The sequence below is a fragment of the Chrysochloris asiatica genome, unplaced genomic scaffold, assembly GCF_000296735.1.
Source record: "Chrysochloris asiatica unplaced genomic scaffold, ChrAsi1.0 scaffold00227, whole genome shotgun sequence".
NCBI classification, from domain to species: Eukaryota; Metazoa; Chordata; class Mammalia; order Afrosoricida; family Chrysochloridae; genus Chrysochloris; species Chrysochloris asiatica.
In genome coordinates this window covers 2,500,446-2,518,162 of record NW_006408745.1, presented here as the reverse complement: position 1 = coordinate 2,518,162, position 17,717 = coordinate 2,500,446, and positions in this window count along the sequence as shown.

Here is a 17,717-nt window from a genome sequence, read left to right as displayed (position 1 = left end):
TGAACAAATATGGAGTCAAAGAAGAGATAAAGAGACTGACCCTAAGAAAGGCATACACTATCAAGTAGCTGGAATATTCTTATTATTGAAATTACTGTTTGATTAAAATACGCTCAATGCAAAAAATGTAGCCTCATTCCATTCCTTTATTTTATGACATGTCCCTCTTTTCAAATGAAACAGAAAATACTTTCTAAACATTATCTATATGCTGTGTTAAATACATTATATTATAAAAATATTCTTCCAATTTCTAACAAAACTCAAACCTTTTGGGGGAAGATATCTGCTGTTAGGTAACATGCATTACTAAGAGAAAATGTCACTTTTAGCTCAATGTATGAATCTACATAATCTTTTAGAAAGGCAATTTTTAAATTTTGGTAAAATACTTTCCCAGTTCTTCCTTTTCATACACTTGCTGCTGTTGTTAGGTGCCATAGAGTCGGTACCGACCCATAGCGACCTTATGCACAGCAGAATGAAACACTGCCCAATCCTGGGCCAACCTCACTACTATTGCCATGCTTGAGTCCATCAAAGCTGTCACTTGGCCAATCCATCTTGTTGGGGGTCTTCCTCTTTTTCTCTGATCCTCCACCTTACACTAGGGAGCTTCAGAAACTTCATGGAAAATACTACTCTTTTCTAATTCTATTTTATCACAAACTCTTTGAAACCACCTCTTATGTTTAGGAGACAGTGTTTAGAGATATTTTGAAAATGGAAGTCATTTTTCATAATTCTCAATTTTATTAGCTCATTAAGACTTCTTGTTGTTGCCGTTAGGTGCTATCGACTTGGCACCGACTCACAGTGACCCTATGCACAGCAGAACAAAACACTGCCAGGTCCTGGGCCAACCTCACTATTGTTGCCATGCTTGAGCCCATGATGCTGCCACTTGACCAATCCATCTCATTGGAGTTTTCCTCTTTTTCTCTGACCCTCCACCTTATCATTAAGACTTAACCTAGGTCAAATTCTAATATATTATTAAACAATTGACAATTACACTGTATATGCCAGAGATTAATATATTAAAATGTAAAGTATCAATTTCATTAAGAGGTACAATTATTTAAAACTAAACCAAATCACTCTAATATCTTGTCTCTATTGTCCAACTTAATATCTATGTCAAAACTTTTACAAAATCAGATACTTAGAAACATTTCATTTGAAAATCAAATTCCCTACTTTTCACCTATTCCCAATTAGTTTAAGAAGAATACATAAATAATGTATTATTATTATGAACTTAAACATAAATTTCATAAAAGGGTAGTTAAACTGGGCAGATTCAGTGAAGCAACTGAAGTCTATCAAAGCTGAAGTCTCAGACACACAACCATATGGGTCATTGATTCAAGTAGCCTTAATGGTTTTATTAAGGCTTTAAAACAATAACTTGACCAAAGAGATGGCTTCTGTCTGCATTTACTGCCCCTAGGCCCTGATTTTCTTGATAACTAGAACTGGGGAAAGTCATTTATGAAATAGCTCATAAGCACCCAAAAAGGGTGAAATGTTGGGGCAACTTAGGTTTCAACCTTTCCATATCTAGTAACCTGAGGCCATGAAGAGTAAGAAAAAGTTATTTGCCTTTTTGTCTCTAGTAGAATGATCATTTCAATTTTTGTCAGTAATAGTTTCTGGGTAAGTTAAAAATATAAACAAGAAAAATTAAACAATTATCTAAGAAATAAAAACCCAAACAGCAATACTGTACATTTTTCTAGTCAATATTAAAAATAAAATCTGAAAACTTAAATACAAACATGGTATAATTTTAAAATTCAAACTTTGAATCTTGTTGTCAACCTCAGTGGAGTTGACATTTTGTTATGTTTCATTAAACTAGCTCTCCTGCTGACAAACAGATTGAAACAACAAATGCACTGCATACCATTAGAAGTCATATTTGCATACATACTTGGGACTCAGACCAGCCCAAATGGTTTCAAGTATCATCTCCCTGAATAAGTAGAAAAAAGGAGAACATTACCCAATAACGTTCCTTTCCTATTTTTTTGTTTCTGGGTTGTTTCAGATGTTTTAGTAATAGCCAGCTAGATATGTTGAGACAGACTTCTAGATAACTCAATTTACACTCTTAAAGAAGGTAAAAACTTTGTCATTTGATCCCTGGTTCACATAAACCTTAGAACTGACTGTATTTAACAACAACCACTTTTGAATAACATATAAATGAGGAAATGGGTCCAAACATAAAGATGCTGAACTAACTATACAGTTACAGATTTAGATAATTTCTAACCTAATGCTTTTCCCACTAAGTCTACTGCATTCAACAAATGAACTGAGAGAAAACAAAGCATATGTACCAGGCATCAGACTACTAGCACTAGAAAGAGCATAGCCCCTCTCATCAACAGAGAGAGTAAACAGACAATTACAATACATGGGTGCCAAAAGCACTGCATAAAACTCAGCTAGCTTAAGGAGCTGATCTTTCCATTAGCTTGTTAAACAAGAGTGAAACTAAGGAAAATGATTTTATGAATGAACTGTAATTGACGATGAGTTGTGGATTTACCAATACTACCTAGAGAGCAAGGTCCAATGAAAACTGGTTTCTGAGGGGATTTGCTGAGCCAGTTAAATTCAAAGCAGAAAGGTCTGCTCAGAATGTTAAGGAGATGGATTTTTTTTTGGGGGGGGGGAGGTGTTGGGAGATTTGTGATACATTTTCTTGAAGGATGCAGCACAATCAAGGGAAAGTTTTAAGAAAACTAGAAACTGCATTGGTTAGAGAAAAAAAAAAAAAAAGGCCAAAAGTTGCACTGAGAAACTTGTTTCTATCACAATGCATGTGCTCATTCTTCTAGACAGCAAGGGCAGTCCTATGAGCATTTCAGAGAGAAATCTAATCCCACCCACCTTCCAGTCTGATCTTGCCCCTTCAGATTTCTTTTTGTTTCCAAAGTAAAATGAACAGCAGGAACATGATCTGATTCAGTTCTGCAGGTCGTCAAAACTGTCATTTTGATGTAGTACAAACCAAGAGTATGCAGAATTATTCAAGAAAGAAGTACATAGACAAAGATGGGAGATACATTGAGAAACAACAGCTTTTCCTTTTGATATTTTGTCTTAATACTTTTTGACTTCCCTTCATGTACAGAATACCTTTCTAGAAGATAAAAAATGTTTAATTATGTCTATTTAAACTGTTTTTCCAGACTTTCAATATAAAAATTACTTTCCTATTGACACATTTCCTTATTTATACAAAACCTATCTAGAAATTATTTGATCTATCAATGTGTAAAACAACTGATATTGCTGCAATCTAGTCTACTGGAGACCTTGGAACCAATATATATCTAAGTCCAAAGGAAAGGACATAACTTGTTTTTTCCATCATTTGTTAGACAAACTTCACTATCACCTACAAATAAAATGTGGTATGATTAAAGGTCAGCGCTGAATATTAAGGGAACAATCCAAGTAAAGGACTGATTAAATATACATTGTTTGTAAGTGCCATAGAGTCAGTTCCTATTTATAATGACCCTGTACAGGTTTTCCGAGGAGCCGCTGGTGAGCTTGAAACGCTGACCTTGATCAAACAGACCTTGCAATCCAGCATATTAACCTGTTGTCATTGTTGCTGTTAAGTGCCATCAACTTGGTTCCAACTCATAGAGACCCTGTTATTTCCAAGGAGCAGCTGGTGAGTTTGTGGCTTCCAAGGAGCAGCTGATGAGTTTGAACCACCAACCTTGAGGTTCAAACCAACTTTGCAGTCCAGCCCACTAACCCACACAACATACCAGTATCTACTGATAGCACTGATACACAGAAGTAATATCAGAAATAGTTTCAAAATAATGAGAATAAAAAAATAATACATGCCTATAAGGAGCTCTGGTAGCGTAGTGGTTACGATTCGGGCTGCAAACCTTAAGGCCAGCAGTTCGAAACTACCAGCCACTCCGCGGGAGAAAGATGAGGCGTTCTGCTCCCGTAAAGATTTACAGCCTCGGAAACCCTGTACAGGGTCGCTATGGGTCGGAACCGACTCGATGGCACTTAACAACAACAACATACTTCAGTTGTTATGTTGTCATGTCCAGTGCTGTCCAGTCAGTTCCAACCCAGAGCAACTCTGAATAGGGTTTCTGAAGAGCAGATGGTGAGCTTAAACTGCCGCCCTTTTAGTTCAAACAGACTTTGCAGTCCAGTGATTAACTCACAGCGCCACATCAGGACTCCATACTTCACAATATGGACTTTTCTTCAAGCACTTGGAGAACTCCAGAATCTTATGTCTCGTATCAAATATAAGAGGGGGCTTCAAAAAGTTCATGGAAAGCTGCGAGCTAAGTCCAACCACGTTCAATACACTCCTGTGAACCTGGGTGGAGACCTGGTTGGCCAGCAGTTTGGAAAGACCTGGAGACTCTTGGGCCCAGAGTCAGTGACATAGCCACAGAGGACTAGAGTGGAGAATGAAGTGCCCAGCTGTTAAGAAGAGAGGGTGTATGCATAAGAACACTCACACTTACAGATAATACCCACTTGACCTGGCTTCAATAACTGGATGATCAGAGCTCAACTAGAGAAGAGGAAAAAAAGAGTAATCTGATAACAATTTGATGAACTTGACCTATACCTATGGATGCAGTAGCTCAAAAGAGGGAACAGATCTTCATAGTGAGTATCATTCCCACCCCCTCAATACACAGGGTAGACAAGGATGGGCAACTTGGACATTGGCTACCCAAAATTGGGGGGTGGCGGCAGACTACAAAGGCAAGAAGTGACTGGCTTATAAGCTTTCAAGAGGGAGGCTAGATCCAGAGGGGACAGAGGAAGGTAGAATCTCCACTGAGTTGTATCCAATCAATCTGATGAAAGAAGATATGGATGGCACTCATGTGGTACAATAGTGAATAATTACTATCAGGACTGACTGTGAGGGTTGGAAATTTAAAAGCAGACATTTTGTAGCAAAAGGAGTGGTTGACTTTGCAGTCCAGGTGCGGAGGGCCCTGGGACCATCAAGGGAGAAGAGTGGAGTGTGGGACCCTACCCAGAGAAACAGTGACGCCACAGATGGAGGCAGAGAGGATGACGTGGAGAGATGGAGCAGCTGGGAACTCTGGACCCAAAGAGAGAGAGGGGCTGTGTGTTGACAACCAGGGGACAGGCTTGCAGGGTGTACCATTTGGTTGGTTGATGATGCATGGAGGGGACTGTAACCTAGGCAATGTAACACATACGACAGAATGAATGTAAAGATAATGTTCTCCCATGTAAACTACCACATAATTCACAATAAATTTAAAAAAAAAAAAAAAAGTTCATGGAATAACAGAAGAATTTTTCCACTAACTTTTTAAGCCCCCTTGTGTTTTGGAAAGGTAACTCTGCCACTATAGCGTTAAAATACATTGGTGAAGCAAAATCAGTTGGAAGCAAGGAGCTAAATTAGAAATTTACAGAAATAATTCAGCAACAATGAAAGAGCTTTAAGTAAAGCAGCTTCAAAACAAGAGTAAAATAAAAAAGAATTAAGAAGATATTTACAGGAAATAAAAGAAATTAAGCATGAGATTAGTAATTATCTCTGTAAGGAAAGTTTCAGTAGGTAAGAATAAAAATCAGGTGATTCTGTAAAGATAAAAAGAAAATAATGAGCACAATTATTCCTTAGAGAAACTAACCACTAAAGGGAAAATCTGATGGTTACTACAATGGTTCAAACACAGAAGTTGGGAAAATGTACATATTTAAGGCAAAAGGAAAAGAACCAACGTTAGGAGTGATGCTGAATATTCTAGAAAGAGATTAAGTGTAGAAGTAGTCACTTAAGAATCAGAAATTAGTAGGATCAAAAGCACAAAAATAAAGTACAATTATATGAGAACTAGTGAATAGAAGCACAGAAAGAAATGGAGATTTGTTAAATTGGAAAATTGAGATTTTTCAGAAGTTATATGAACTTGGTCAGGGTACTTGAAGGACCAGGTCAGAATGTTGTTGTTGTGTGTTGTTGACACTATTCTGACTCATAGTGATCCTGTATAGTGTTTTCGAGTGGTTGGTGGGTTTGAACTGCTGACCTTATGGTTAGCAGTCCAGTGCTAACTCTTCCACACCAGGACTCCACCAGGTCAGAATGTCAAGGGCCATCAAGTCAGTTCCAACTCATAGTAACCCTGTATAGTGTTTCCGAGGAGCAGCTGGTGAGCTTGAACCGCTGACCTTGTGGCTCAAACTGACCTTGCAGTACAGCATATTATCCCACAACACCACGACAGGACTCCAGAATAGCGTGAGTTAAGATGGTAAAACAAAGGGCAGATGAAAGCCATTTTGAAAACTGTGGTAAAAAGAAACATAAGAAACGGCTTAATGATTGCCAAACCACTGCAAGTCTGCATGTATCAGTGTAAGCCCAGCTATGTCCAATAATTTAAGGGTCTCTCCAGCTCTGTAAGATAAGCACAGGGCTGTGAACCAAAAGATTCGTAGTTTGAGGCCACCAGCTGCTCTGTGGGAGAAAAATGTGGCTTTCTGCTCCCACAAAGATTTTAAGTTTCATAAACCCTATACATGGTCACTTTGAGTTGGAATCGACTTGGTGGCAATTAGAACAACTTCCACTAAAAGATTTTTTTATCTCATTTCTTCAGCCCAACTCCCACTCCCAGGAAAGTACCTGGCACAAGAGATTTTTGGTACAAAAATACAAAAAGGTAAATAAATATTCACCTTCAGAGGAAAAAATGCAATAAAGCATAAATTTGCCCATTGTACTACATTCAGGTTCCTACAGTATGCAAGCACTGAACATCAGGACAAAGAATTCACTTTACTATAACAAGATAATATACTGTGTTTTCTAAATACTTGTCTCAGAGGAGTCCCAGTGTGGCATTGCAGGTTAATGTGCTAGACTGCAAAGTCGGTTTGAACTGCAAGATTCAAGGTCACCAGCTGCTCCATGGAAACCCTATTCAGGGCCGCTATGGGTCAGAACTAACTCAACAGCACTTAACAACATCAACATGTCTCAGAAAAAGAGGTATGATACGTCTTTTTTTACAAGATAATTATCTTTAACTTTATACAATAGTTATGCATGTTACAAATATTTAAAACACAAAATTACACTTTGTTAAATACAAACTTCAATAAGTTAATTGAAAAATTTCCATCCTTTTTTATTTCCACTTTTCTACAAACTTTTTGAAGACACTTCATATGTTGTTGTTGAGTACCGTTAAGTTGGTTTCAACTCATAGTGACCCTGTTTAGGGTTTCCAAGGAGTGGCTAGTGTATTTATCCTACAACACCATACCAGAACTCCCGCTCATATTGTTGTTGTTGTTAGGTGCCATCGAGTTGGTTCTGACTCATAGTGACCCTACGCACAACAGAACAAAACAATGCATAGTCCTGGGCCAACCTCACAAACATTGCTATGGCTAAACCCATCGCTGCCGCCACTGTGCAAATCCATCTTGTTGGGGGGTCTTCCTCTTTTTCTCTGACCCTCCACTTTACCAAACAAGATATGCTTCTTTAATGACTGGTCCCTCCTGATTACATGTCTGAAATATGAGACACAAAGTTTGGCCATCCTGGCTTCCAAGGAGCATTCTGACTGTACTTCTTCCAAAACAGATCTGTTTGTTCTTTTGGCAGTCCATGGTACTTCCAATAGTAACCTGCAACACCGTAACTAATATGCATCATACATGTATATATAATTATATATAATGTATAATAATACAAAGGTTAACTACAGAAACTTAAAAATTCCAGTTTAACTTTGAATTTTTAAGTTATATATTGCAGTCCTGGTATGGTACTGTGGGATAATGCAATGGACCCCAATATCAGTTTGAACTGTAAGATCAGCGGTTCAAACCCACCAACCGCTCCTTGTAAACTCTATACAGGGTCACTATGAGTCAGAACCGACTTGACAGCAATTAAAAACAACAACAATATGAACACCAGAATAATTTAATGTGCATCCCTGTTGTTATGTATTGTTGATTCTGTATATACTTAGTGACCCTATATAGTTTCTGAGGAGCAGAGCTGGCGGATTTGAATTTTGTGATTAGCAGTCCAATGCTTATCCTACAGCATCACACCAGGACTCCAATGTACATCCCAAGGTTGTGCAAATAGCTAACACACTTGACTGTTTAGCCAAAAAAGCCATTCAAAGGCAAGTCAGAAGAAAGGCCTGTAATTTACTTCCATAAAATCAGCCATAGAAAAGCCAATGATGCACAGTTCTATTCTAGCACACATGGGGTTGCAATAAACCAAACTCAATTCAACGGCAACTGGCTTTTTGTTTTGTGTTTTAATGTTAACATAAACTGTGTACATAGAAGCATTCACTATGAATATTTCAATAGGTAAAAGAAACATATTTGTTGTTGCTAAGTGCCTTCAATTTGGTTCCAACTCATAGTGATCCTGCATAGGGTTTTCCTAGGAGTAGCTGGTGGGTTTGAATTGCCCACCTTGTGGCTATCATTCTAGGGCTTGTCCTACAACACCTGGTGGACTCCAATTAAACACATTAGGTTCTATCACAACTAGCTCTAAACAATTAGAGAAATCCTCTCTGGATACATCCCTTATCTACAAAATGACAAGAGCTGGCAACTGATCTCTAAAATTCCAAACAAATCTTATCATCTAGGATTACTTTATTAAAGATACAATAGATACTTGGCATTCACAGGTTTATCATTTCTAAACCACCATCAATACCTGTGATGTATAGTGACTGCTAATGGGAATGAATGGTAATGTATAGTGACCTGAGATGTATAGTGACTGCTAATGGATTAATGCACTGGACTGCAAAATCTATTTGAACTGGAAGGTTAGCGGTTCAAGTTCACTAGTCACTCCTTGGAAATTTTATACAAGTTCGCTGAGTCATAAATGACTCAATGGCGCTTAACAACAACAGCAAATGGGAATGAATAACAATCCTTTCTTCACGTTGATTAAATGAGTTAATATTTCTAAGAAACCTGAAAGAAAATCAGAGTTCCAAATTAATATAAAGCTACAGACCTAGGCCACTTCCCACTACTCTCATCTTAATTAATGGTCTGTGGGAATTTCTCTCAGAAAGACTTGTGAATGTCAATAGTTGCACAGTTAATAAATTAATGAATCTATTTCAGTCACTTGGCCAATTTTCCCTTCTTAATTCATTTTCTTTATGATCTGCAACTGTTGTTTTTAGTTGCTATCAAGAACTGCAATGACTTTAAATGCTTTTGATATGAGTGATTAATTGGGAAGCACTCTATAAAAATCAAGAATATCAATACATGTTACTTTAAATCAAATTAGAAAATAGTTTTAAGCATAAGGATAAATCTGAGAAATTAATCTTAAAAATTAAACTAGAAAAAGTCTCAAAGTTATGGCCTACATTACATAAATGTTTCCAAAGCTTTTTTTTACCTGTCCCTACTGATTAAAAGATGGCCAAACTTCATCTCTCATACTTCGGACATACTGTCAGGAGGGATCAGTTGCTGGGAAAGGGTATCACGTTTGGTAAGGTGGAGGGTCAGAGAAAAGAGGAAGACCCCCAACAAGACAGATTGGCCAAGCAGCAGCATTGATGGACTCAAGCATGGCAACAGTAGTGAGGTTGGCTGTGTTTTGTTCTGCTGTGCATAAGGTCACTCAAGGGTCGGTAACGACTCAATGGTAGTTAACAACAACAATCACACTTAACAACAAGGCTAGCATGATAATCTTTGGAACAGCCACCAAATAATTGAGTGGGACCATGTCAATAGGGTGTGTACAGAATTCTATAATGCTGGAATTGATTTGTTTTGCTATCCCACTGTGTTTAAAAGGAGCCATCTCAGAAGCAGAAACAGGACCTCAAGGCCATCAAGAAAGAAGTATCAGGAGCAGAACCTAAGATCCCTACTTGGCAGAGAGGGCATCAGAGGCAGTGGCATGAAGAGAAAGAACAGTACACGTTCCAGCCCACTGACTGAGTGAGGTGCGCATTTACCAACAGCACCAAAGGAACTTTGTAATGCTTATCCCCTGAGCAGGGCAGAGACCAGGGGGCCACATGGTTTAGAGGACAAGGATTAGAGAAAGGCGTGTCTGAGGTACAATTCAGGAAAGGTACTCCTAACTTGGATAACAGTTTGCACTCTGTTCACTTCTCTAATAAGCCCCATAGTCAACAGTAGTGTCTATGAGCTCTGTGTACCACTACAACAGATTATTAGATCCAGCAGAGAAGTAGAGTGCCCTGGGAAGGACGGTTGATGTCAGAATAGGTAGGTAAAGGAGGCTGGAGACTGGAGGCATGTTTGACCTCTGCCTCATAGAAATCAACCTTGGGCTGGTGAAGCCAGAGGAGGTTATACACAATTTTCCACACCATTTTCTCACAACCAATTATTCTTATTGCAAAATGGCCAAAATCTTCTGAAAATATAAATATACTTAATAAAACATTCCAGTTAATGATTTAGGCTTTGGTCGAACAGACTCCTCCAGTATAACTTTCCTAAAGGAAAGAAGGAAGCTATCAAATTGCTTTTTCTAAGTGGATCATTCCACTGGGACAAACAGTGGCAGTCACCAGGTAAAATATAGCAAACCAATTTATAAAGGGCAGATATAGATATGAAGAAATAATACAGATTAATACTTCAAAAGGTTCCAATTACTTATCAAAGATAAAAGTATTAAGCTTAGTTCAATAGGAAAAATAGCCACAGCCAAACAGTACTGGGACATTAACTGTTGGCAGTCTAAAATAATCCTAAAATATGAAACAAAAAAGCTTGTTGAAGTTCCTTCTTCATAAGTAATTTCTATTCGTGGAAAAAAGCTCCCCTTTCTCACTCCCGTGTTCTTTGGATTTCCATCTAATCTCTTCTTTACAATGTAAACTTCTATGCCTCTAAAAATCCACTATCTCAAAGATTTGATCAATTTCTCCAAAAACACCTTCAGGAAAGATTAGATGAAGGGATGGGTAGACGAATAGAAAGATGAATGGTTGAAATGAAAGAAGATAGACAACATTTGCCCAATGTTCCTACCTTTCTGAAGACTTGAAAGGACTTGTATCACATGTAAATTCCCATGCAGGGAGTTGATTTTTGAAGAATAATTGAGGGTGTAGATTGAGAGAAAGGGTAAGATAAAGGACTAAATTTAGTGAATTTTAATAAAATTTGTTAAAATACAAATCAGATGGGAGTGAGTTTGATGACACTGATTACATTTGTGACTGACTTTTTAAGATAATTGATTACTGAGATGTTTTAAGATTTTTCCACTAAAGAAAATTTAAGAAAACCTTAAAATCCAGAGAAGGCACAATACTCTATAAAAATACATTGATATTTTGCAACTCAGGAAGGAAAACAAAGCCTACCTAAAAGTAAGCAGTCAAGGTATAGAAAGGAAAGGGGGCAAGCCAAACATTATGGCCAGCAGAGTAAAAGAAATGGAATAACCATGAGGCATGCTTTGAACAAGTGTGACACACTAAATGCTTATTACTCACCGCAGCTGGCTCGGTGACCCTATAAGGCAGAAGAGAATTGCCCCAGTGGGTTTCTAAGGCTATGTACCTTTACAGAAGCTGACTGTCACATCTTTCTCCCATGGAGAAGTTAGCTGTTTAAGTCACTGTTTCAGTTTGAAGCTGAACACGTGCCACCAGGGCTCCTAGTAGGGTTGCCAAAGTTGAAATATTTATGGAAGCAGACTGCCACATGCTTATACTGACTAACAATTTCCAATTCAGCAGTTCTTCATCCCCAATTCTTTACTGTTCCTCATATCATTATTATTATGAGAGTTCCACCCCCAGGCCTAAAGAGACATCAGAGTTAGTATAAGGGAGTATCTTAGCTGGATATAGTTAAGGTGGAAGGGATACGTAACTGACTACAACAGTGGCTGATTTCTTTGGCACCTGAATTAAAAATGCCAATCATTACTGTTAAACATGACAATAATGATTAGTTTCTATAATGCTATAAGGTATTTTATACTAGTCATAAAATCAATTTTTTAGATCTTCTATAACACAGTCTTGTATTATTTCTACAGAGAAATGTGCTTTTGAATTTCAAAGAGTGCATGAAACTTTTGAAACATATCAAAGATAAACAATAATCAGGCTGGCAGAACAGTACAATGGCCACATAACCTAGGTTGTAAATTAAGTTCTACCACCACTAATTGTGTGATATTGGGCAAATTCTTTCATTTTGCTGTGAATCCATTTCTGTATCTGTAAAATAATGGAGTCCTGGTGTGGCGCTGTAGAATAAGCACTGCATTGCAGGTCAGTTTGAATTGCAATGCTGGTTCTGTTCCTTGGAAACCCTATGCAGGGTTGCTATAAACCATGACACGTAATAACAACACTTTACAGGATTTAACTACTCTTTAAGTAGTTAGTTAGTATCAGTAAACTTTACATCAATAAATGTGTAGTTATGATTGAGGAAAATTTTACTTCAATTTCTATCTACCATACAAACTTCCACTTACCTTTAAAGACCCAGATTAACCAAATCTTTTTTGGTAAGACCCTTCTTGGAATGCCATACAAGTTTAATTTGGACTCCTGGTGTGGTGCTGTAGGATTAGCACTGGACTATGAACCACAAGGTCTGTAGTTCAAACCCACCAGCTACTCCTTGGAAACTCTAGAGGGTCACCATGAGTCAAAACCAACTCAAAGGCACTTAACAACAACCTCCTTTGTGCACCCAATATATAATCTACTAATGCATCATGGAAAGGAGTCCTGGTGTGGTGCTGTGGGCTAACGCCCTGGACTACCACATCAATATTAACTGCAAGGCTGGAGGTTCAAGCTCATCAGCCACTCCACGGAAACCCTATACTGGATCACTATGGGTCAGAACCAACTTGATGGCACTTGACAACAACAATAATGTATCATGGAAGGGGCTTTAACTGCGTAGCTGTTGTAGTCGTAGCATAGAGTCGGGCTGCTAAACTCTAGGTCTAACTACTAGTCTTTCTGTGGGAGAAAGATGAGGCTTTCTGTTTTCGTAAAGATTTACAGCCTCAGAAACTCTATGGAGGGATGCTGTAAGTCAGAACCAACTCCAAAGTTGGAACTACCATCAATGTACCATGGTGTCCTGGTATGGCGCTGCTGGATAAGCACTGGACTGCTAACTGAAACTCAAACCCACCAGGTGTGCCACTGAAACCCTACAGAACGGACTCAGTAGCATTTGACAACCAACAAATGTATTATATTTTGTTCATATATCTGTATCTCCTCTCTGACTGAGTTCCTTGAAAGCAAAGCAAACTTCTTACAAAGTATTTTACCCCTATTGCCTTACACAGTATTTGCAGCATAAGTCTTCCATAAATGTTTCTCAAGAAAACTAAAGTTAAAATGAATAATATTCATGACTTCATATCAGTTACAGAATCTTAAGAGTCATGCAGTTCTTGTGTTAGTGAACTTTCAATGTCATGGTCTTATTTGTACTTGTAATCAGATATTAAGATCCTCATTATCAAAGTCCCACAAAATTGGAATTACTCCAGGATATTTTTTCAAAGCTTTGCTTTTGGCTCAAACACAAAAGGTATGTTTCCTAGTTTACTAACAGAGCTACACTATGTTTTACATAAGTAAAAGATATGATACAAAATCAGGATATTCAAAGGGAATGAGTTGTATTCTCTTACCTGAAACTATTCAAAAGGCAAAAATATGTGACACAATACTGTTACCTATTAAATAAAATTTAACATTACTATTACTGTTTGTTGTTAGGTGCCTTCAAGTTGGTGCTGACTCAACGACTTTATGCACAACATAAAGAAACACTGCCAGGTCCTGCTCCAACCTCACAATCGTTGCTACACTTGAGTCCAATGCTGCTGCTACTGTGACAATTCATCTTGTTGAGGGTCTTCATTTTTTTAGCTGACACTCACCTTTACCAAGCATGAGGTCCTTCTTCTCCAGGGACTAGGTCCTCCTGGTATGTCTCAAGTATGCGAGACATGGTCTGGCCATTCTGGATTCTACAGAGTATTCTGGCTGTACTTCTTCAAACACAGATTTGGTTTTTTTCTTTTGGCAGACCATGGTACTTTCAATATTCTCCTCCAACATTTATTCACGATCCATCTTTCACATGCATATGAAGTTACTGAAACTAACATGGCTTGGATCAGGCACACTTTAGTCCTCAAACTGATACCTTTGCTCTTGAACACTGTAACTTTAAACAGGTTTTGTGCAGCAGATTTGACCAATAGTCATTTGATTTCTTGACTGCTGCTTCCGTGAGTGTTGATCACTGATTCAAACTAAATGAAATCTTTTACAACTTCCATCTTTCCTCCTTTATTGGTCCGGTAGTGAGGACTTTTATTTTCTTTACATTGAGGTGTAACCCATACTGAAGGCTGTGGTCTTTGATCTTCATCAGTAAGCATTTTAAGTCCTTTATTTTCAGCGTATCATCTGCATGTTGCAGGTTGTTAATGAGTTTTCCTCCAATTCTAATGCCACATTCTTTATATAATCCAGCTACACTAATTATTTGCTCAGCATACAGATGGAATAAGTATGGTGAAAGAATGCAGCCCTGGTGCATACCTATCCTAATTTTAAACCACTGAGTGTCCCCCTGTTCTATTCAAACAATTGCCTCAAGGTCTATATATAGGTTCTTCATGTACACAAGTAAGCCTTCCGGAATACTCATTTTCACAAGGTTGTCCATAGCTTGTCAAGATCCACACAACTTAAAGCCTTTGCAGTCATTAAGCACAGATAAACATCTTTCTGGTATTCTCTGCTTTCAGCCAAGATTAATCTAACATTAGCAATGAAATCTCTCATTGTATGTCTTCATCTGAATCCAGCCTGAACCTCTGGAAGTTTTCTGCCAATGTTGCAGCTGTTTTTGAATTATTTTAGCAAAATTTCACTTGCATGCAATATTAATGATATTGTTTCATAACTTCTGCATTTTACTGGGTCACCTCTTTTTGGAATGGGTATAAACATAGATCTCTTCCAATCAGTTGGCCAAATAGCTGTCTTCCAAATTTCTTGGCATAGATGAGTGAGTGTCTCGAGTGCCACATTAGTTTGTTGAAAAACTTCAATTTGTATTCCACCAATTCCTGGTGCCAATGCTTTCAATGTACCTTGGACTTCTTCCGTCAAAGTACCATTGGCTCTTGATAATCTACACCCTCTTCAAATGGCTAAACATTGACCATTTCTTTTTGGTACACTCACTCTGTATATTCCTTCCATGTTCATTTGATGCTTCCTGCATCATTCAATATTTGACCCATTAAATCCTTCAATATTGCAAGTCAAGGTTTGAATTTTTTCTTTAGTTCCCTGAGCTTGGGAAATGTTGAGTGGGTTCTTTGTTTTTGGTTTTCTAACTCCAGTTCTTTGCATATTTCATCACAAAATATTACGATTCAAAGATTAACTCGAGTTGACCTTTGAATTTTTCTGTTCAACTCTTGTACCTCTCCTCAACTTTTTCCATTTGCTTTAAAAGCTCTACTCTGTAGAGCAAGTTTCAGTCTCTTCTGACATCCATTTTTCGTCTTTTTCTTCTTTCTTGTCTTCTCAATGACTTTTTGCTTTCTTCCTGTATTGTGTTATTGATGTCATCACTCAACTCTTCTGGTCTTCAGTCTAATTCCATCAAAGCTGTTCTTCAGATTATCTCTAAATTCAGGTAGGATGTATTAAAGGTCGTATTTTGGCTCTTCTGGATTTGTTTTCATTTTCTTCAGCTTCAGTCTGAATTTGCATATGAGTAATTGATGGTCTGTTTCAGTCTTCCCCTGGTCTTGTTTTGGCTGATGATATGGAGCTCTTCCAAAGATGTAGTCAATTTGATTTCTGTGTATTCCATCTGGCGAGGCCCATATGCATAGTCATCTTTTATGCTGGTTAAAAAAGGTATTTGCAGTGAAGATGTCATTGGTCTTGCAAACTTCTATCACGCAATCACCAGCACTGTTTCTATCACCAAGACCATATTTTTCAACTACTGATACTTGTTTCCAATCTTTGCATTCCAATCGCCAATAATTACCTATATATTTTTACTCTGTGTTTAATTTCAGACTAAAGAAGTTGTTAAGTGATGACAAGTCACTTCCAACCCATGGTAAAAGGTTTCTTAGGAATGGCTGGTGAGTTTGAACCACCAATCTTGCGGTTCAAACAGACCTTGAAGCGTAATGCCTATCCTACAGCACCATGGTATTTTTAATAGCTTCATATGCTATTAAAAAAAAAAAGTTGGATAATGAATAAGGGAGATCATAGAAGAATTGATGCATTTGAGTTATGGTGTTGGATAAGAATATTAAAGGTACCATGGACTGATAGACTAAGTAAAGCTGTGTTTGAAAAAGTATAGCTAGAATGCTCCTTAGAACCCAGACTCCATCTCTCATACTTCAGACATATTATCAGGAAGGAACAGTCTCTGGAGAAGGATATTATGCTAGAAAATGTGGAGGGTTGGATAAAAAGAGGAAGACCCCCAATGAGAAGCACTGGCACAGTGGCAGCAGCAATGGGCAGGGCAGTATTTTATTCTGTTGTACATTAAGGTCACTATGAGTCAGAACTGACTCAAGAGCACCTAACAGCAACAATTATTGCTTTGGTTTTGCTTTTTAAAAACACATTTCTAGTATTTTTTTGTTCACTGGAAAGTTTACATATGTGTTTATTAAATGATTTATACAACCAATGGTATGATTTTTTAAATGTTTTATTTTTTGAAACACTACACTGATTTAAGGGTACAGTTCATAAACACGTATTGATAACTACGCCAGGTATAGATATATGAACTCAAATCTGTCCCAATGTCACTTCCTCATTGATGCCTTCTCTGAATGCTCTAAGAGTCATCCAATTGTTGTCTATCCACTTATTCTGCTTCAAATTTGGAACTCTGGTAGCGTAGTGGTTACGAATCGGGCTGCGAACCGCAAGGTCAGCAGTTCGAAACTACCAGCTGTTCCGCACGATAAAGAAGAGGCTTTCTGCTCCCGTAAAGATTAACAGCCTTGGAAACCCTGTACAGGGTCGCTATGAGTCGGAACCGACTCCACGGCACATAACAACAACAACAACATTTACCATTACTGACATATCATGTATGTTTCATCATTTGATTATAATCAGATCCTCCCAATATGACAGAAGCTTCAAATGGGCAGGAACTGCCTCTTGTTTGCCAAAGGTATATCCCAGTGTATATATTAACAAGAACAGTCTTAAGCATATAGATGATGTTTAATACATACAGAGATTAGAGTAAATGATTAACTATCCTTAAGAGCATAATTTTAAAATTATTTGTTTGGTTAAACAAAAATTACAATAATTTCAGTAGAAAAAGTTTCATTTCACTAGTAATTAAAAGACCATTTCTTACCCCTGTAACTAAAGGGTAGGTTATGTAGAAAAATCAGAAGGCAGTTTACCAGCAATTTATTCCTAGAAAGTTTCTTTAGGGTAAGAAGTGTTCATTCCTGACTTAGAAAACATAGTAAAAGGGGCAAAATTCATGTAAAGACAATAATAATTAGCTCTCTCTTAGAAAAAACAAAACACTTCAGAATACCTTTG